We start from the raw sequence: 23,744 nt of genomic DNA, 5'->3' as shown, positions 1-23,744 counted from the left end.
CCAGTCTCGTATTGTTCATGGAAAGAAGGATTGTCGGTATGCCTCTGTGTGGGCTCTAATCTCTCTGATTTTATCCTCATGGTGTCTTCGCGAGATATACGTAGGAGGGAGCAATATACTGCTTGACTCTTCGGTGAAGGTATGTTCTCGAAACTTTAACAAAAGCCCGTACCGAGCTACTGAGCGTCTCTCCTGCAGAGTCTTCCACTGGAGTTTATCTATCATCTCCGTAATGCTTTCGCGATTACTAAATGATTCTGTAACGCAGCGCGCTGCTCTCCGTTGGATCTTCTCTATATTTTCTATCAAACCTATCTGGTACAGATCCCACACTGCTGAGCAGTATTCAAGCAGTGGGCGAACAAGCGTACTGTAACCTACTTCCTTTGTTTTCGGATTGCATTTCCTTAGGATTCTTCCAATGAATCTCAGTCTGGCATCTGCTTTTTCGACTATCAACATTATATGATCATTCCATTTTAAATCACTCCTAATGCGTTCTCCCAGATAATTTATGGTATTAACTGCTTCCAGTTGCTGACCTGCTATTTTGTAGCTAAATGATAAAGGATCTATCTTTCTGTGTATTCGCAGCACATTACACTTGTCTACATTGAGATTCAATTGCCATTCTCTGCACCATGCGTCAATTCGCTGCAGATCCTCCTGCATTTCAGTACAGTTTACCATTGTTACAACCTCTCGATACACCACAGCATCATCTGCAAAAAGCCTCAGTGAACTTCCGATGTCATTTAGACGTGTGTCCATCAGAAAGAGTAAATTTGTAATATTGAATAACGGACTAATATGTATATCATCACTTTTGAACACTATTGAGGTAAATACATTGTTTGTTCTCTATCAAAATCTTTCATTTGCTAACTATGCCTATCAGTAGTTGGTGCCTTCAGTAGTTTGAATCTTTTATTTAGCTGACAGTAGTGGCCCTCGCTGTATTGCAGTAGTTCGAGTAACGAAGATTTTTATGAGGTAAGTGATTTCTGAAACGTATAGGTTAATGTTGGTCAGGGATTTTTGAAAGTCAGATTGCGTTGCGCTAAAAATATTGTGTGTCAGTTTAGTGTTGTTCAGAATAAGTAAAGACAGTAATATCTGATTTCGTTCAGTTTTGCTCAGCTGTTTGAAAATCAAATAATGTAAGAGGTTTATCAGCACAGTAATTCAATAATTTTTCCAAGGGGACGTTTCACAGTGTATATTTTTTAAAATACTATTGTAAATCGATGTCTCTGATACAGTACTGCAATTGTGCGGATTGTTTCTATTTCCTTTTTTGTGCTTTGGTGCGAACAGTGTAACTTCCAGTCTTAACATAAATATTTTTCGTCCATCAGGAGTTTGTACCCGTATATGACTGCTAAAAATGTACGTTTTTCATCAGCAATCCTCGAGAGTATCATACAATGAGGTGACAGAAGTCATGAGATAACGTTATGTACATATACAGTTGGCAGGATATCAAAGGACAGTGCATTGGTGGAGCTGTCATTTGTACTCAGTTGATTCAAGTGATAAGGTTTCCGATGTGATTACGGCCGTACGACGGGAATTAACTGGCTATGAACGCGGAATGGAGTGGACAACCAACACTGATTGAAATGACCGAAGAAATCAGTGTGGGAAGCACGACGAAAGTATCCGTTGTGACAGTACGGAGAAATTTGGCGTTAATGGACTATGGTAGCAGTCGAGCAACGCTAGTGCCCTTGCTAACACCACAGCATCGCCTGCAGCGCCTCTCCTGGGTTCGTGACCATATCAGTTGGACCCTAGACGACTGGTAAACCGTGGCCTGGTCAGATGAGTCCCGATTTCAGTTGATCAGAGCTGATGGTAGAGTTCGAGTGTGGCGCAGACCCCACGAAGCCATGGACCCATCAACAAGGCACTGTGCAAGCTGGTGGTGACTCTGTAATGGTGTGGGCTGTATCTTCGCTGAATGGATTGGGTCCTCTGATCCAACTGAACCGACGACTGACTGGAAATTTTTGTTATGTTTGGCTACTTGGAGATCTGATTACGAAGGCTTTCCCGGCATAATAATTGATAATATTCTTCTCGGGTATGCAGCTGGATCATAACGTCATCTTGACACAATATTTCAGCCGTCCATCTGACCGCCTTCTTCAGATGAGAGTGCTGGTACACGATTTCGCCGTAACTGACTTCTCAGCGCAAGCGGCGGCCCCTACATTGGCCGCCGAAGGCCCACAACGCTTGTGCGAGAAGGTGTCGTAACTGACCTCTAGCGCAAGTAAACATACTGTGCCGTCAGTGGTGGAAACAGACGAAATCGAGATATCACTATCAAAAATTAAAAATTATTCCGACGATCGAAACACAGACCGGTGTTTTTTAATGTCTGATGACACTGGGTTCCAAGTCTTACTTAAAAGGTAACCCTTGTCTCTATTAATATGATTATCAGATAAACGAATCTCTATGAATTCTTTTAAAACACTGTCCCAATAGCGAGGTGCAGGGGCAACCATTTGTGTCACGTCATAGACCATTCTACGTCCCTCGGTGAGACAATGCTCCGCCACTGCAGATTTCTCAGGCTGAAGCAACGGTGTGTGCCGCTGGTGCTCAACACATCGGTCCTGAATGGTCCGGATTGTCTGACCAATATAAACCTTCCCACAGTGGCAAGGGATCTTGTACACACCGGGCTTCCTCAAACCCAAGTCATCCTTAAAAGAGCCAAGAAGCTTGCGCTGAGAAGTCAGTTCCGGCGAGATCGTGTACCAGCATTCTCACCTGAAGATGGCGGCCAGTTGGACCGCTGAAATATTGTGTCAAGATGACGTTATGATCCGGCTGCATAGCCGAGAAGAATATTATCTACTTGGAGATCATTTGCAGCCGTTCACGGACTTAATGTTCCTAAACATCGATGAAATTTTTATGGATGATAATTCGGCATGTCAGTGGGAGACAGTTGTTCGCGATTGGTTTGAAGAATATTCTGGACAATGCCATGTCGCCAGACATGAATCCCATCGAACATTTATGAGACACAATCGAGAGGTCAGTGTGTGCACAAAATCCTGCCCTGGCAACATTTTCACAATTATGGACGGCTATAGAGACAGTATAGCTCCATACTTCTCCAGGGGACTTCCAAAGAGTTGTTGAGACAATGCCACCTCTAGTTGCTGCACTATGCCGGGAAAAGAAGGTCCGATATTAGGAGATATCCCATGACTTTCGTCACCTCAATGTAACTGATACACAATCTGAACCGGGAAACTTCCCTTTCTCAAGTGACTTAGTTGCTTCGCTATACAGGTATATACGTCTAAATTAATATACATGCTGGCAGGAGCTCTTGATTGGAATTATGGAATATTTACTACTTCTTCTATGGTGAAGAAATTTCGGAAAAAACTTGTTTAGTAACTCCGCTTTAGCACTACTGTGTTTGGAAACATTACCGTTTTTATCGTAAGGTGCAGATATCGATTGTATCTTGCCACCGGTATACTTTACGTACATCTGCACCTATACTCTGGAAACCGCCTTATGGTATGTGGTGGAGGGTATCTAGTGTGCAAATGCTAATTACCTCTTTTCTTGTTCCCACGCAAATGGTTCACAGGAAAGAAGGTTGTTGGTAAGCCTCCACGTCAACTCAAATCCTTCATGGTGTTTCGCGAGATACGCGTAGGAGGAAGCAAATAGGCAGACTTCTAGCAACTTACTGTCTAGCATCTTTAACAGTAAACAACACTACGATGCAGAGCGCATCTCTTGCAGCATCTGCCACTGCTTTTGGCTGAGCATCTCTGTGACATTTCCACACTAACTAAAGAAACATGTAGGGAAAGAGACTGCTCTTCTTTGAATCTTCTCTATTTCCTCCAGCAATCCTACCTGTTACGGACCCCATACTAGGGAGCAATATTTTAGTCTTGATCAGACGATGGTTTTGTAAGCTACCTCCTTTGTTGATTGGCTACATTTTCTGAGGATTCTTGCGATGAAGCTCAGTCTGGCATCTGCCTTAACTGCAATAAATTCTAAGTGGTCTTTCCACTTCCAATCTTTCGATACACTCATTCCTAGATTTTTATAGATGTAACTGCTTCCAGGTAGCCATAAAATGATGGGTCCTTCTGCCTATTAATGCACAATACCGCACATTTCTTTACAACTGCCAGTTCCTACACCAGTCGTCGATTCTCTGCAGGTCTTGTAATGTTGATGCTTTAATTTGTTCTGAAAGCGGTGCTGATATTCAAGACAATAAAAGTGGGTTAAAAGCTGTGAGCTACCTGGGGAAGTTAACCTTGCATTACTTAGCAACTGTTTCGCCAGTTATCTAGTCTAGATTACCAAATTCCCAACCAGACTAACATTAATTATAATCTTTTAGTAGTCATCTTACGATAACCGGTGATAAATATATAAAAAGAGAATTTATATAAAAAGAAATAAATCAGTTTATATTTGGACATTTATTTTAACACTGATCATTGTTCCGTTAAAATTTCAGCATATTAAACTTGATTCATAACTAAACTGGTGCCTTATTTAGGATTGTGAAAATGTGAGTTTGTAATCTTACAGAACACATCAAATATGGAGCCAAGATTGGCAGACTGCATACAACACTGCATTCATAAAATAACACACGAAGAACTTGAAACATATGCAAGAGGAAATTAACCACAACCAAAGAAGTTACGTTCGTAGCGCAATCCTGTCCGTCATCAAATTACCACACACTGGTATACTAAATTCATACTAACTCTCTGTGAAATCTTCCCGAAAATAATAGCTGAGGGCTACTTTGATGATTACACCACATGCTTCACGTGGTCAACTTGGTTTACACAAAGAGTGTAACTCCACAATAATTTTGATAATTAAAATAAACTACATCAAAACACAAATTACAAAAGAAAAACCTCGAACTGGTTACTGTCATCTTACTATTAACCTGATGGGTCAAACAATTGTATAAGCACGTGGTACTGGTCTCACAAAGTACACCCCACATGGGTTGAACATAAAGAAAAGTTGCTATATTGAAAAATATTGTCAAGACGAGACGTTATAATCTCACACACATTCGCATTTAAGATTGATGATCTTAGTTAGAGTTACGGATCATCTACACGTGGTTCCACTTTACTCACAAAGTAGTGACAAAGCAACTACTGGAAGATATTCTGAACTTCACACTCGAATTACACTGCGTTGCAGTTTAAGATAACATTAGATATTTTAGATCTAAACCTGAAATAAAGTTGATTACATTTTCGGTTAGGCTGAACTTAAGAAATCCATTGTCCTACAGACTTAGCAGAGACGCACTTAGCCGGAGATCTTACCACTTCAGACGCTCGCCGGGGACCGACTGGCGTGGGCCTCTACCTGAGGGTTCTTAACAGATACAAACGGAAGGGACCAGAGATGCAGCTTCCTATACCAACATGACAAGGGATGGACAGGACCATACTAAGAATAGAAACCTCTGTGCTTTTAGAAACCGTAGTTACCTGTTCCGACGTTGGTCCTACTGTTCTCTAGCAGACAGGCTTGTCTTCTACCATCAAGCATGCAACTAGAAATACATTTGCTCATTCATCCTCTCACACAGACAGGAAGGAGGATGACAGTATCTTATCATATACAGTATATAAAAGAAAGCGGATGTAGGTGCCGTATGAGACTGTGTGACATGAATTACATATAAACTGTGTTTTAAAGTGTAGTAGTGTGACAGATCGTTTTTGTTTATGTGTAAAAGTAACACGTTCCACTGCTCAGTCTCCTCCCAGTAAATGACAACAGACTTAAGAAATTAACATTACACGAATCCAACAGAGACTTTTCAGTCTTCCTTTGTTTCGCTGCAATTTTCTTGTGTTGCTATTTCCCTCTACACAACAGCATCATCCACTGTTCGAACGGTATCTGAAGTAAGTGATCGTTAGTTACGAAAATTAATCTACATCGCTTATTTTCATTCACTTATGTCGTATGGTATTATATTTGGGGGTGAAACGTTGCCTTAGAAAAAAATTATGTATTACTGCGCTGGTAAACTTCTACGTTATTTGATTCAAAGGCAGCTGAGTAAAACTCAACGTACTCAGACTCAGTTCTATCTTTACTTATTCTGATCATCACTAAACTGATGCACAACATCTTTTTAGCGCAACGTAATCTGACTTTCAATAATCGCTACCAAAGAATGCCCCTGACTAACAATAACCTATACCTTTCATGAATCACTTACCTCACAAAAATTTTCGTTACTCGAACTACTGCATTACAATGAGCGCCAATACTGCCAGCTAAATAAAAGATCGGACTTCCTTTACTCTTGTGCAGAAAGGTGTGCAGTATACTGCTGCATCTGTTTTCAATAAGCTACCACAAGAGTTCAAAAATCTTAGCAGTAATCCACACGCTTTCAAATCTAAACCGAAGAGTTACCTCAGGGGTCACTCTTTCTACTCTGTCGAGGAGTTCCTTGAAAAATTAAGCTGGTGCTTTTTGGATTGTTGACTGCGTTAACTTAAATTTGTGGCTGACTTTTCTCGGGCTCATAAACATTTTATTTTTATCTGTTATTACTTTTATGTTGTAATTTCATGTACTGACACGTTCCATGAACTTGGAGATTTGCTCCTCAATTTGGTCCTACGGAACTTGACGTGTAAATAAATGAATAAACGAGAAGCCTCATGAAACGTCCAATGTTATCCAGTGGGTCATTTATAATTATTGTGAAAGGTGATGGTCCTATAACATCCCCCTGGGGCACGCCCGACCTTACTTTTGCGTCTGAAAATTGCCCTCTGTGTATAATGACACGCTGTGTTCTGAAACTCTTCAATCACACAGCTGGTCCGATACTCCATACGCCTCACTGGGCGGCTTTGTGGGACTGTATCGAAAGCTTGCCGGAAATCAAGTAAGACGACGGCATCGACCTGGGCGCCCGTATCTACTGTCTACTGCTTTCTGGGTCTTGAAGCATGAACAGAACGAGCTGGTTTACATGCGATGGTTTTTTTGGAACCCATGTCGATTCCTACAGAAGAGTTTTCCTGTTTCTAGAAATGTCATAACACAGCAGCGTAAAACATGTTTCAAAATTCAATGACAGACAGACGTCAGAAATTTTGGCCTACAGTTTTGGTCGTCTGTTTGATGACTCTTCTCGAAAGCGGAAATGACTTGCGCTTTTTTCCGATCTTTAGGAGAGACAGGTCCAGTGGCCTCTCGTCTCTTGAACGATTTCAGTTGGTTGTCTATGCAGAGATCAGTTACTTCTCTATCTGTCCTTTTGACGTTTGTTGTGGACTGACAAGACAGCCAGTCCACAGTGACGGGTAACCGAAAGGCACGCGTAAACTCACGCCGGCTTGCGTGAGGTCTGAAACAGGATACGTTATGAATGCTGTAAAGAAAAGTAGGTAGCTGCGTTAATACTTAACTTTACTCCATCATTGTGGTACATCGCTCTTGACGATACAAATAAGACTCTTTCAATACAAGCACTGTAAGGCTAATGGCGCCTTGCTAGGTCGTAGCCATGGACTTAGCTGAAGGCTATTCTAACTGTCTCTCGGCAAATGAGAGAAAGGCTTCGTCAGTGTAGTCGCTAGCAAAGTCGTCGTACAACTGGGGCGAGTGCTAGTAAGTCTCTCCAGACCTGCCGTGTGGTGGCGCTCGGTCTGCGATTACTGACAGTGGCGACACGCGGGTCCGACATGTACTAATGGACCGCGGCCGATTTAAAGCTACCACCTAGCAAGTGTGGTGTCTGGCGGTGACACCACAACGTTGGTGTCACCAAACTCTCTTTGTGATATCTGGCTGGTGTCGAGACAGAGTTTCGTTGTGGAAACTGTTAGAAGAGTGTCGCCTTGGAACCCAGGCTATGTTTCAAGCTTCCGTAAATAATCGTACATTCGACCGTAGTACAACGCATACTAATATTGCTATGCTACAAACAGTATGAAGTAATTTGTGTAGACCTTGTGACAAACTACACACCTCTTCACAACGATCAAATTTGCTGTGATAGTTCAGTGAACCCTTAGGTGCGTAATAAATACCTCATCAAGTTTATTGCTGATTGTCTAAGCTGGTTCCTGTATCCTGAAATATCTTATAAATACTTTACCTACATTCAGCTGTACTTTCCAAACGCAGTGTACTTTTACTTTGCTTTCTCAAAATCTGTTCTGTATCTCCCAGGAAAAAGGAAATGTTCCCCATTATGCCAATTTAGGTGTTGTCATGTCACATCCTCTTATACTCTGGAAACAAGAAATAAATATATTATACCGTAAGTTGAAATGTCCCCTTTTGAAAATTATAAATGACTGTGCTGGAAACCTCTTACGTTATTTGGTTTTCAAACAGCTGAGCAAAACTGAAGGTACTCAGAAATTTCTCTCTTTACTTATTCTGATCAACACTAAACTGACACAATATTTTTAGTGCAACGCAATCTGACTTTCAATAATCCCTACAAAAGAATGGCCCTGACTAACAATAGCCTATACCTTTCATGAATCACTTACCTCACAAAAATCTTCGTTACTCGAACTACTGCAACGCAGCGAGCACCAATACTGCCAGCTAAATAAAAGATTCTAACTGCGGGGTCAGTGATTTTCTCTGCCTCGTGGTGACTGGGTATTGTGTGATGTCCTTAGGTTAGTTAGGTTTAAGTAGTTCTAAGTTCTAGGGGGCTGATGACCACAGCTCTTAAGTCCCACAGTGCTCAGAGCCATTTGAAGCCATTTGATTCTAACTATGGATGGCACTAACTACTGATAGGCATAGTAAGCAAATGAAAGATTTTGATAGAGAACAAACAATGTATTTACCTTAATAATATATATATATATATATATATATATATATATATATATATATATATAAGTTCATGACATCCAGTCTTACAAATTTCCTTTTTCTGACGGACACACGTCCAGATCGTCCGCTCTCAGAATTCTGCCATCTCTCTGCCCACATCTGCCACTGCTGGCGGCTCACCTCCAACTGCACAACGCTACGCGCTGTTCACATCCAACTGCCCAACACTACAATAGCAAATATTCCAACAATGCAAACCAGTCACAGACTGCACACAGCACAGTCAGTAATTTTCATATGGAGCACTACGTGGCGTTATCAACATAAAAACCTAAACAAGCCTACTTACAAAGTAAACATCATAAATACGTGGTCCAGTCACATTAATGTGGCCACCTGTCAAAAGCCTGAATAACGACCTTCTGCAGGACGAACGTGAAGGAAGAGAGTCAATAAGGATGGTATCGACAAGGATGTCGGGGCATGCTGACTCTAGTGCTGTGGTCAGCTGCGCTAGGTTTCTTGGTTGAGGATTCATGGAGCGAGCACCCCAGTCAAAGTGGCCACAACCATACTGGTGCTCTTCGATCCACGCACGTACACTGCGAGCTATGGGGCACGTTTTGTATTGTCCTGGTGGCAGATGCCATCGTGGTGAGGAAAAACGAACTACGTATACGTAGGGTGGACATGATTCCCAAGGATAGATGCATCCATTGTTTGAACCATTATGCCTTCCAGAATGACGAGATCTCCTTTGGAATGCCAAGAAAATGTTCTCCAGACCATAATCCTCTGTCCTCCGCCCTGGACTCTTTCGACGATTGCTTTTCCCAAATTTCCATTAGGTACACGCGGATTAATTTTTCACTGAGGTCGATAAGTGAGGGGGAGGTTACAAGTTATCAGTGCCAAAAGGCAAGAAATTGTGAAATAACCGCAGAAATCAATGTGGGGCGTACGACGAACGTGTCCGTTAGGAAAGTGCGGCGAAATTTGTCGTTAATATGTACTGCAAGCAGAAGACCGACTCGAGTGCCGTTGCTGATAGCACCACTGTGTCTGCAGCACCTCTCCTGGGCTAGTCACCATATTGGACCATAGACGTCTGGAAAACCGTGGCCTGGTCAGATGAGTCGGCATTTCAGTTGATGAGAGCAAATGGTAGGGTTCTAGCGTGGCGAATGTGATGATGATGTTTGGTTTGTAGGGCGCCGAACTGCGTGGTCATCTGTACCTGTGCAAAGTCCCAATTTTTTCACACTGCAATGTTTTACGCACACCAGTCTATCCACTGTCACGAATGATGATGATGATGATGATGATGAAGTGATGAGGACAACACCAACACCCAGTCCCCAGGCAGAGCGTGGCGCAGACTCTACGAAGCCATGGATCCAGGTTGTCGATAAGGCACTGTGCAAGCTGGTGGCGCCTCCATAATGGAGTAGGCTGTGTTTATTTTCAGTGGACTGAGTCCTCTGTTCCAACTGAACCGATCATGGTTATGGAAATTGTTATGATTGGCTACTTCGAGACAATATGCAGCTATGCTGTTCTAAACATTCTGCGTGGTGTCTGTTTGTTCTATATCGTGTCTCCCTACCACTTTCGTGCAACGACGCTCTGAGCGTGTTTTTTTAGGGAATTGACTAGTTTGAACCTGGGACCTGTTGCTGGTAAGGAGACGTCAGACCACACATGAATGTAGAATTCAGAAGAGCTCAGTGAGACTAGCGATGATGTAACCAAATACTTAATGATTTCAGCGTCAGCTCCACTGCACTCCCTGTAGAGGAATCTTAATACTAACTAAATTTAGTGGAAGGGGTTCAAGGCTTTCCTATTTTTAGTTAGCTGGTAAAATAACGTCGAAAAAGCAGTTAAATTTACCATTGGAAATTTTATTCTACTCACAAAACATCGTTTATAAATTGCACTATTGATAAAAGGAAATGTTTTAATACAGGATGGTAAAAACCAAATCAATTATCTTAAATTACTTATCTAACTTGTCGTAAATTACAATACTGATGTAGCTTCTCAATAACTATATAACAGAAAAATCATCGCGTTTCAGATTTTTACTTCAAGTGGCAAATGTGAACACCATGAGCTATAATTGACGATCGACACTAGTATTACGTAAAGGGGATGTAACAGATGAGACTTCTGCAGTTCTGAGTGAAACGTTATGCGCTCAAAAATGCGGCATCGCATGCATTCATTATCTTGTCGGTGTTCGTCAGGGGGCGGCGGCCGGCGCAGCTCCGTCCAGCTCGCCCTCTCGGAAGCAACTCTCACCTCGCTGTCTCGGAAGCAACTCTCTCCTAACTTCTCCTTACTACAATTTACCGAAGTTGGTTTAAAAAAAAACAATCTGACTGTGTTTTCATCTGACCAATCACGGTCTCAATGTTAACCTTAAGCTCCGCCTACAAAAATTCTGTCTATCCAATGAGAAACGTTATACTTTTCGTGGTGGGGTAATGTTTTTAAAGTTTGCAACAACAGAGACGCGAAAAAGTCTCACGCTAAAACTTGCAGCTGGTGTGGTCCTTTTAGCGTTATCGTAAGATCTATACTGTTCTTCTGGAGGGCTCTATCTTTTAACGTGGGCTGGGGGGTGGTCCTAGCGTAACAGAGACGCGAAAAATGTCTCACGCTAAAAACTTGCGGGTGGTGTGGTCGTAGCGGTTAGCTGGCGACGTGGGTGTCCATCCCTTATCGTAGGGCCTTCTTGCTTAACACGATTCTGCTCTCGGCTTCTGTTCTCGTTTCTCCCCTTGGAACTTAGTCTGTCTCATGGTGGGAAGGTATGACATGCATTTAGGCATTCTCGTGTCAGTCTGTGGTATTCCATTTGCTCACTCGTTACTCATATTTCTTTGGTTGATTTTATGTCACGATTTATTCGGAGCTATGTGACATACTACTGGATTTGCTTATCATGTCAGGGTTTTCATGGAAGATGTTGGATTTGCCTGACACCTTACAGTGTTTGTATATCTCCGTTATCAGAGAATCTTTTTAGAGTTATAATTCTCAAGATTTGTAATTATACAATATTATGGACTTCATGCTTGCAAACAACCATGGATTTTTTATGGAGGACAATGAGCCATGCAACCACCGTGCCATAATTGTTGGCGATTGGATTGAGGAACATTCTGGAAAATTCGATCGAATGATTTGGCCACTGAGATCCCCCGACATGAATCCCATCGACCATTTATGGGACATAACCGAAAGGTCTGTTCGTGCACAAAATCCTGCTTCGGCAACACTTTCACAATTATGGATAGCTATAGAGGTAGTATGGCTCAGTATTTCTGCAGAAGATTTACAACGATTTCTTGAGACCATGTTACATGGAGTTGCAGTCCGCCCCAGTAGCTGAGTGGTCAGCGTGACGGATTGCCGTCCTCCGGGCCCGGGTTCGATTCCCGGCTGGGTCGGAGATTTTCTCCGCTCAGGGACTGGGTGTTGTGTTGTGTTCATCATCATTTCATCCCCATCCGGCGTGCAGGTCGCCCAATGTGGCGCCGAATGTAATAAGACCTGCGCCAAGGCGGCCGGACCTGCCCCGCGAGGGGCCTCCCGGCCAATGACGCCAAACGCTCATTTCCATTTCCATGGAGTTGCAGCACTACGCCAGTAAAAAGGAGGTCCAATACAATATTAGGAGGTATCCATGACAGCCGGCCGAAGTGGCCGAGCGGTTCTAGGCGCTAAAGTCTGGAACCGCGCGACCGCAACGGTCGCTGGTTCGAATACTGCCTCGGGCATGGATGTGGTTGATGTCCTTAGGTTAGTTAGGTTTAAGTAGTTCTAAGTTCTAGGGGTCTGGTGACCTCAGAACTTAAGTCCCATTGTGCTCAAAGCCATTTTCGTATCCATGACATTTGTCATCTCAGTGTAAGGCTGCGTGCTGGCTGGCTTGTGGAGACACTGGAATTGACTGACTGGAGGCGCTCGATGCTGTTGGTGGGCCACGATGGACGCGGCGTGTTTTCTCTGTCTGTGCACAGCCGAATACGGGTTTAGTGACGACCTGGTCTCTGTTTGTTACTGTCAGTGAGTGATATGGATTCGAGCAACCTAGCACCTTACATCCCTGGGGCGCTAACAGCAGCATGGAATTATGTTACTTTCCCAAAATGGTGCAAATGTTAATGGCGAGCGTCGGCTTTAGCATTATGTGAAAGTTTCCGCCTATTCCTGTGAGTTCCTTACACTCCGGCTCCTTGGTTACGTACGCCTTGTGCTATCTGACCGTCGTGTGAGGACGCTTAAGTTGTTAAATATTTTTCTGCTATGCTTTTGGTGACGAGGCCGTGGCTGGCTCACGTCATGCCTTGTTTATTATCATTGGTTGCAGTACTATCTTTGGTGTGGCGGATATATATCCAGGTGCGCTGTGTGTGGCAGTCGGTCAGTTAGCGCAGAGCAGAGCAGAAGTCTCCGTGGCGCGTGGTCAGGCCAGAGCCGCTGGCGGCGTGCACGCGCTGTTGAGTTGTTAGTCGCTTCTTGCGAGGATTACGAAATTCGTCGCCCACCGATCCTGGTCAATCAAGTTGAGTGCTCACTTAACCTACTATAAAGCCTCAACTGCCATCACATCTCTTTATTTGATCCTGGTTGTAGCTTTCTGGGAGATTCTCGCGAGCAACAATGTGTGTGAATTGAAGTCGGCTGGAGTTGCAGCCATTTTCCTGTGTGGCGTTTAACTCAATTTAATTCATTCCTTCATTAATGAACTGTACCAGCCGTATCTTCTGCCTTGTAGCCGTTGACGTTCCGGTTACCTGTCCTGGGCGCTGTCGTAATTTTTGGCAGTGTATTTTCCTCGTCGTGTTGCAACTGCACAGCACAGCATGTAGTTCGACAGCTTTGGGCGTTTGTTCTGACTAGGCTGGATTGGGGCTCCAGTGTCCAGAACGTTGTTCTATTGACATCTTGGTGTCGTTTTCCCGGTCGGGTGGAGCAGAACTGATCTTGTTGGTTGGTTAGTCAGCTGGCTTTTGGTTGGGTTGCCTTCCGATTAAGAGGTTGTTGGTCTGGCTGCCTGTATGACCTAAACGTGCGTTCGTGTTACTGTACCAGGCCGACCCTTGGAACCTTCTGACCGCCGCCCCTTGTGTTTTACAAAGTGATTTTCTTTTTAGTCTTCAGTACTCTGTGTGGCCTTCAGCTGAGTTTTAGCTTATTAAAATTGCAAGGCTTCTCCTTAGGCCATAAGCCGTAAAAAAAAAAAAAAAAAAAAAAAAAAAAAAAAAAAAAAAAAAAAAAAAAAAAAATTATTATTTGGTATGTGATCTTCAGCCGAGTTTCAGCCTTTCAAGATTAAAATTGAAAATTCCTTGTGTATAGGCCTTAAGCCTAAATTTGTTTCAAGTTCATATGTGGCCTTCAGCCGAGTTTTCCAGCTTAAATTAAAAATTGGAAATTTCTTTGTCTGGGCTTTAAGCCATGAGATTGTTTGGTTTTCATATGTGGCCTTCAGCCGAGTTTTATGTGGAGCATTTTAGGATAAAGCCTTTAGCCTGTATTACTTGAAAATTAGAAGCTCTTCCTTTTAGGCCTTTAGCCGTAAAATTGTTTTCTGCGTGGTGTGTGTCCTTCAGTCGAGTTTTAACTCTCTTAAATCGAAAATTCAAAATCATTGTCTTGCTCTTAAGTCATAAGATTGTTATTCTTCGGTATGAGGCCATCAGCCGAGTTTTACACGAAATATTTTAAGATAAGGCATTCAGCTTTTTCAAATTGAAAGCTCTTCTTCTTAGACCTCAAGCCATTAAATTTTTTTGTTGATATGCGTCCTTCCCCCCCCCCCCTCACCCATGAACCATGGGCCTTGCCGTTGGTGGGCAGGCTTGCGTGCCTCAGCGATACAGATAGCCGTACCGTAGGTACAACCACAACGGAGGGGTATCTGTTGAGAGGCCAGACAAACGTGTGGTTCCTGAAGAGAGGCAGCAGCATTTCAGTAGTTGCAAGGGCAACAGTCTGGATGATTGACTGATCTGGCCTTGTAACAATAACCAAAACGGCCTTGCTGTGCTGGTACTGCGAACGGCTGAAAGCAAGGGGAAACTACGGCCGTAATTTTTCCCGGGGGCATGCAGCTTTACTGTATGATTAAATGATGATGGCGTCCTCTTGGGTAAAATATTCTGGAGGTAAAATAGTCCCCCATTCGGATCTCCGGGCGGGGACTACTCAAGAGGACGTCGTTATCAGGAGAAAGAAAACTGGCGTTCTACGGATCGGAGCGTGGAATGTCAGATCCCTTAACCGGGCAGGTAGATTAGAAAATTTAAAAAGGGAAATGGATAGGTTAAAGTTAGATATAGTGGGAATTAGTGAAGTTTGGTGGCAGGAGGAACAAGACTTTTGGTCAGGTGATTACAGGGTTATAAATACAAAATCAAATAGGGGTAATGCAGGAGTAGGTTTAATAATGAATAAAAAAATAGGATTGCGGGTTAGCTACTACAAACAGCATAGTGAACGCATTATTGTGGCCAAGATAGACACAAAGCCCATGCCTACTACAGTAGTACAAGTTTATATGCCAACTACCTCTGCAGATAATGAAGAAATAGATGAAATGTATGACGAGATAAAAGAAATTATTCAGGTAGTGAAGGGAGACGAAAATTTAATAGTCATGGGTGACTGGAATTCGAGTGTAGGAAAAGGGAGAGAAGGAAACGTAGTAGGTGAATATGGATTGGGACTAAGAAATGAAAGAGGAAGCCGCCTGGTAGAATTTTGCACAGAGCACAACTTAATCATAGCTAACACTTGGTTTAAGAATCACGATAGAAGGTTGTATACATGGAAGAACCCTGGAGATACTAAAAGGTATCAGATAGATTATATAATGGTAAGACAGAGATTTAGGAACCAGGTTTTAAATTGTAAGACATTTCCAGGGGCAGATGTGGACTCTGACCACAATCTATTGGTTATGACCTGTAGATTAAAACTGAAGAAACTGCAAAAATGTGGGAATTTAAGGAGATGGGACCTGGATAAACTGAAAGAACCAGAGTTTGTACAGAGTTTCAGGGAGAGCATAAGGGAACAATTGACAGGCATGGGGGAAAGAAATACAGTAGAAGAAGAATGGGTAGCTTTGAGGGATGAAGTAGTGAAGGCAGCAGAGGATCAAGTAGGTAAAAAGACGAGGGCTAGTAGAAATCCTTGGGTAACAGAAGAAATATTGAACTTAATTGATGAAAGGAGAAAATATAAAAATGCAGTAAATGAAGCAGGTAAAAAGGAATACAAACGTCTCAAAAATGAGATCGACAGGAAGTGCAAAATGGCTAAGCAGGGATGGCTAGAGGACAAATGCAAGGATGTAGAGGCTTATCTCAATAGGGGTAAGATAGATACTGCCTACAGGAAAATTAAAGAGACCTTTGGAGATAAGAGAACCACTTGTATGAACATCAAGAGCTCAGATGGAAACCCAGTTCTAAGCAAAGAAGGGAAGGCAGAAAGGTGGAAGGAGTATATAGAGGGTCTATACAAGGGCGATGTACTTGAGGACAATATTATGGAAATGGAAGAGGATGTAGATGAAGATGAAATGGGAGATATGATACTGCGTGAAGAGTTTGACAGAGCACTGAAAGACCTGAGTCGAAACAAGGCCCCTGGAATAGACAACATTCCATTGGAACTACTGACGGCCTTGGGAGAGCCAGTCCTGACAAAACTCTACCATCTGGTGAGCAAGATGTATGAAACAGGCGAAATACCCTCAGACTTCAAGAAGAATATAATAATTCCAATCCCAAAGAAAGCAGGTGTTGACAGATGTGAAAATTACCGAACAATCAGTTTAATAAGCCACAGCTGCAAAATACTAACACCAATTCTTTACAGACGAATGGAAAAACTAGTAGAAGTCGACCTCGGGGAAGATCAGTTTGGATTCCGTAGAAATACTGGAACACGTGAGGCAATACTGACCTTACGACTTATCTTAGAAGAAAGATTAAGGAAAGGCAAACCTACGTTTCTAGCATTTGTAGACTTAGAGAAAGCTTTTGACAATGATGACTGGAATACTCTCTTTCAAATTCTGAAGGTGGCAGGGGTAAAATACAGGGAGCGAAAGGTTATTTACAATTTGTACAGAAACCAGATGGCAGTTATAAGAGTCGAGGGACATGAAAGGGAAGCAGTGGTTGGGAAGGGAGTAAGACAGGGTTGTAGTCTCTCCCCGATGTTATTCAATCTGTATATTGAGCAAGCAGTAAAGGAAACAAAAGAAAAATTCGGAATAGGTATTAAAATCCATGGAGAAGAAATAAAATCTTTGAGGTTCGCCGATGACATTGTAATTCTGTCAGAGACAGCAAAGGACTTGGAAGAGCAGTTGAACGGAATGGACAGTGTCTTGAAAGGAGGATATAAGATGAACATCAACAAAAGCAAAACGAGGATAATAGAATGTAGTCGAATTAAGTCGGGTGATGTTGAGGGTATTAGATTAGGAAATGACACACTTAAAGTAGTAAAGGAGTTTTGCTATTTGGGGAGCAAAATAACTGATGATGGTCGAAGTAGAGAGGATATAAAATGTAGACTGGCAATGGCAAGGAAAGCGTTTCTGAAGAAGAGAAATTTGTTAACATCGAGTATAGATTTAAGTGTCAGGAAGTCATTTCTGAAAGTATTTGTATGGAGTGTAGCCATGTATGGAAGCGAAACTTGGACGATAAATAGTTTGGACAAGAAGGGAATAGAAGCTTTCGAAATGTGGTGCTACAGAAGAATGCTGAAGATTAGATGGGTAGATCACGTAACTAATGAGGAAGTATTGAATAGGATTGGGGAGAAGAGAAGTTTGTGGCACAACTTGACCAGAAGAAGGGATCGGTCGGTAGGACATGTTCTGAGGCATCAAGGGATCACCAATTTAGTATTGGAGGGTAGCATGGAGGGTAAAAATCGTAGGGGGAGACCAAGAGATGAATACACTAAGCAGATTCAGAAGGATGTAGGATGCAGTAGGTACTGGGAGATGAAGAAGCTTGCACAGCATAGAGTAGCATGGAGAGCTGCATCAAACCAGTCTCAGGACTGAAGACCACAACAACATGCGTCCTTCAACCGAGTTTTCAGCCTATTTAGACTAAACATTGAAAATCTTTTCTCAGCCTTAAGCCGTACCACTGTTCTTGATCAATGTGTGGCCTTCAGCCGAGTTCTATGGGAAAAATTTAAGCTAAGGCTTTCAGCCTATTTATATTGAAGATACAAAAATTTCTTTTTAAAGAAGTGAAACCTCCAGAAGAACTCCTGTACCTCAATTCCTTGCTTAGGCCTTGTGCCTTGGGTTGTCGATGTGGCCTTCAGCCGATCTAAACTAAATCAAAGGCGGTCTTTCGTTAAAACCTTGAGAGTTTTTGATACTTGCTTGTGTGGTTGTGTGTTTTAACAAATAAAGTTTGTATGTTGAGTGCAACTGACAGTAACTTATTTTGGCCCCTTTCTACAAATATAACCTCATCCGCTCAGTTGGTTGGTTGGTTGTTTTGGGGAAGGAGACCAGACAGCGTGATCATCGATCTCATCGGATTAGGGAAGGGTTGGGAAGGAAGTCGGCCGTGCCCTTTCAGAGGAACCATCCCAGCATTTGCCTGGAGTGATTTAGGGAAATCACGGTAAACCTTAATCAGGATGGCCGGACGCGGGATTGAACCGTCGTCCTCCCTAATGCATCTGCTCTGCCCTGCTAGCCCAGGGATTTCAGTGACCATGCGTTGTGAGTCGTCGTGTGACTGTGCAAGGTTTTAAATAGCACCTTAAGCGCACCAAGTGATCAGCTATCATGATTTATCTGACGTCCGATGTCTTTTGATGTTCATTTGTATGATGTGTCCATTTGGTGGAAACATGTATTTGATTTCTATGTTTCAGTCTCTTGTAAAGTGCACTACGCTCGCGAGCGTTGTATCCTATGGTAAGTATGTTGTTTGGTGTGTAGCACGTGTCTTTCATTCTCTTAGTGCGTTGTTCTGTTATTAAATGTCCGTCAGCAGTATCCTAGTGGGCGGCTGTCATTTCCCATTTCAGGGTCGCCGCCAAGCTGGTACTTACAGTATTTGTGCGTAGGACGTGCTTATATCATAATGTCCTTTGGCAGTGTTACACGACCACGATATTACTGGACTGGAACTCCCGTTGCAATGATCGGAAACACGCGGGACGTTGCAGTAAACACGTACAGCGATGTCTAAGGAAACCACATCACACTCTGATAGTTTTCACGACAGTTGTTCATATACTACTAGATAGTTAAGTGTGTCCCCGTGAAATATCACGATAAAAATTCAGGATACGACGAGCGAAGTATACTTACTCCCTGGTGCAATAATATTGTCCTCGAGTAATACCCTACTGCGCGGGTATCATTTCGCATTCTAGGCACCCCGCCAGCCTGGTGCTTGTGCTGTTTGCGTGTATGACGTGTTTAGGTTTTATTGTCCGTTAGTAGTACCTAGCGTGCGGCTGTTATTTCCCTGTAGGCGCGTCGCCAAGTTGGTACTGGTGCGTTTGCACGTAGGCGGTAGATTTCCCCTTCCCGCTATGTGTTTATATTCTCCTATTCCGGTTAATGCTTCTACAGAGCATATTACGACGTGTGTCGGGTATGTCGATCGCTGGTGCTTATTTATTAAAATTTCGCTTGTAAAACTTGTTTCATTTGGTTTTCATCCTTTTGCTAGGCTCTTTAACTGACATGATATGGAAGCTTGTGTGAGCGCAACTGTGTTAAAGAAGTTTATTATGATGCGGGTAATACTTAGAGTCATTATCATGAGTGGTTTGTAAACGTATGATAAAGCATCTTGTCTGTTACCAGTTAGTCCTGTTCATGTTCACGAGCCATTCTGATGTGCGTGAAAGCACTGGATTATTAGATATATTTGTTCATTGATTTGTGTAGATGGCTAGCAGAGCAGAATGATGTCTTATTGTAATTTCGTGAGTGCTCATTTTGTATTATCCATTTTGATTAAGCTGCTACTTATGCTGCTGATAGGCCATGTTTTTTCTGTTCTGTTTGTTTTTGGCGTAACCTTTGAGGCATTCCCATTTGTACCACTGAAACTTCTACGCTGGTAAAACTGTAGCTTTAAAGCTCTGCTTGTCGATTGACGAGAAGCTCTTGCGATCAAATATTATTTACTTCGTTTATTACATTATTACGAAATATTTCGCCTTCACCATTTCTAAGTCTGTTATCAGTGTTTCACGAATTTTATTATTATGGGTGTCTTTTTCCCTTTTTCTATAGCATTGCATTCAGATTGCCCGCTATTGATGTGAAGATTTTGTATTTAGATTTCGTGATGGGTCCTAAGCTCGTGGTCTCGCGGTAGTGTTCTCGCTTCCCGAGCACAGGGCCCCCGGGTTCGATTCCCGGCGGGGTCAGGGATTTTCACCTGCCTCAAGAAGACTGGGTGTTGTTGTGTCGTCTTCATCATCATCATTCGTCCCCATTACCGTCGGAGAAAGGCAATGGCACACCACCTCCACTAGGACCTTGCCTAGTACGGCGGTACGGCTCTCCCGCATCGTCGCATCGTCCCCTACGCTCTGTTACGGAGTATGGGACTTCATCATCATCATAATTTCCTCATGGTTAACTTTAACTGATTTTCTAATGGTGATTTAACTGTAAATTATGAAAACGCGTAACCTGAGGAATGATGGCTAGTATTTCCATCCAAATAATCTACGTTGGAAGCTATTCATTTTATTTTCGTCTTGCATGTTTTTTTTTCTGATGGTTTGTACTTTAAAGTTGGAGTCAAAACTATAGATCAGAAAAACTGTAATCGTTTTTTTGTCATTTCGCGTCATTAAACGTTGGGTACTTCATCTTACTTGTTTAACGTATGCATTTGAAGGTTAATAAGTTTGTTGAACTGGAGTGCCATTTTCTGGATTGTCACTCATGTCAATATTCAAGGATTAAGAGTTTTGTTCTCAGTACTTTACTTTAAGTAATTACTATTAGCTCTACCGACCTATATATAATCAAAAGTCTTACTCGTTACCTGTACTGAATTTTTATTTCTTACCACTTACTGACTCGTGCTGCAAGTAAGTTTCTTTGTTTAAAGTTCTTTATACCATTTGGCTGTAGTAACTTACAACTCCCTTAATCCGCTCACTACCTTTGCAACATGTTTATTATTATTGTATACATACAAATTTGCGTAGTCAATGAGGTCTGGTAAATTCTTCCGGATGTTCTACCACCAAGCATTCTTCTAGAGATCTTCGATTAATGACCGATAAATAGTTTTCCTACCTTATCGGGAGAACGAGTTATTGGCATAGTCGAAAATTCTCCGTCGATTGTCGGTATTCTAAGGCACAAAAAGACATCAATCAGCAGTCATTTGATCACATCAACTACTTGTAACCTCCCCCTCACTTATCGACCCTAATGACAGTGAAAAATTAAACCGCGTGTACCTAATGGAAATTTGGGAAAAGTAATCGTCACCGAAGTTAATCTGTCGGTAAAGAGGGAGGAAAGGGTTACATCTAAATGAAAGGAAAAATGCAAATGAAACTGGTGGAAATTAATTTTAAAAAGGGGTGAAGTTAATAAAGAAAGTAAATGTGCGGTTGTCACTTTAACAATTAATTGGCGGTAATTAGATATTTGAGATTTGGGGAAATTATGGTCGCCAGTCCTAAGGACAATTACTATAGTAACTGAAAAAGAAAGATTATTACACATATAATTAGCACTAGAGGTGTGGCAACTGAAGGTTGACAAGTGTATTGTGAAAACTGAAAGTTTGTCAGAAGTAATAAATTTCGCTACACTCTGACTTAATTTAGCAAAAGAATTAATAAAACTGGAAAATCGAAAGTTAATTTAGTGACTGAAGTTAATAGTGAGCTTTCTTTCTGAAGCACATCGAAATTCAGTAAAATACGGCTAGTCTTGGACTACCTCAACAATCATTTCAAAAGCTACTTGAATCTACACAATTTAGAAATAAGAGATTTAACTTTGAACTTGAATTAAATGATTCTGAACAATTAACAATAGTAAAATTTAGTACGTTCCAAGCTGAGCTGCAGTTACAGGTAAGCTAATATACGGTAACAAAACTCGCACTCTTAATTCGTGCTTGTGTAATGTAAATATTGTAGCCAGCTGTGAATACTTTAACTGAACTTTGAAATTAAAGCAGTGAAATGCTATAATATTACTTTAATGCTGGCGTTTGAATTTCAACAACACTCGGGTTCATTCCGGAAAAGGAAGGGACCCTGCTTGGTAACGCAGTTGGGACAATGAGCAACAAAGATTCATGCTAAGTAGCTGTAATTTTGCGATGCAACAATTTTAAAAGTTTGAAAAGCTGAGGTCTGCCATTCAGTTCTAAAACTTTACGTGCTTCCAGTCTTCCTTGTTGGTTGATTGAAGGTTTGAAGCCGTCGATCGAGGAGGTGGCGGCAGTCACTCATTGTCGGCCGTCGCTGTTGCAGAAGCTGGATGTTGGCGCGCCTTTTTCTCGACACGGTCACAAGACGAAACGGGCGCTTGATGTGCGCCAGCTAATGCTTCCCGTCCGCGACACCATGTCAGAAACTATCATCGCAAGTCGAGCACAATTACATGCTGCCAAACCCCGAAAGCGCGGCAACTCGCGGGAGCTTCACACAACACACCTGCTCCACTCGCTACTCCAGCCAGACTCCCCCTCTGCCCGCGCTCCACGCGACAGAGTTAACACTACCAAAGATACTACACACTTTTATTCTTCACACGACCTATCGATGTAATCGTTCGATAGCAGTTTTCCCTAGGCCAGACCTAGCGTATAAATACAAATAATATTTACAAAACAACCAATTATACATCGACATAAATGCATAAATATATATATGTATACAAACAGAAAAACAATTACAATATATAAAGAGACAGAAATGTCATATCTTCAGGTGACAAAATAAGGAAAAAAATTATAGTACAATAGATGGAAATGGGAAGATATGCATTTCCAGCGTTACATACTTACAACTCTAGCAGACGCTTTTTTAAGGTTTTTTATATATTTATTGGTGGTGGATGGAGATCTTTCAGTTGCCTAAAAACAGCGAAACTTGTAAATTTTGCTTCAACGCTTACTAGCAGTGTCACTTCAAAACTCACGAATATTTTGCTGGAAGCAGAAAAAAGACGGAACTGCTGGCTTATAAAATGCACAAGCATCTCATCACCGACTCGCATCTCACACCTCATAAGAACTTCTACTGGAGAACAACATCTCTCAACAGTAACCCACTGACGATGGCGACCCACCTCAAAAGACTCAAAACAGTATATATTAGAGACGCATATATCGCCCACAAGAACTATGAGCACAAAGCCATGCTACGCCAAGCAGCTAACACTCAGTAGGTAGACAAGAACGATTACTAGATGCAAATGTTGCTTGAAGGAATGATGCTATAGTTGTGGCTACGATATGTATGATCCTGCACAAATCCAGAAAAAGGAACTTCTGCTCCTACTTCCGTGTTCAATCGGAACTATGAACGAGTAACATACGATTATCGTATGCCGATGAAATTGCAAATTTTTCAAGAAAAAAAAAAGGATTAGTAGTTTATTATACCATGACGAAGTTATTGCAGGCAGAGCACAAACGATTCGACGAGGACAAGGTAGGAAACCATCCTTGTATTGTTCAAGAATGATTTATTTTTCTTTTTATTTATTTATCGCTATATTGTCTGTGTTTATACAATACGATGTCTTTACAAGATTCTTAACTTGTTACATGATGTTATCAAAGACAAAG

Source organism: Schistocerca cancellata, chromosome 3, assembly GCF_023864275.1.
Source record: "Schistocerca cancellata isolate TAMUIC-IGC-003103 chromosome 3, iqSchCanc2.1, whole genome shotgun sequence".
Lineage (NCBI taxonomy): Eukaryota > Metazoa > Arthropoda > Insecta > Orthoptera > Acrididae > Schistocerca > Schistocerca cancellata.
Note: the sequence above shows the minus strand (reverse complement) of the source record.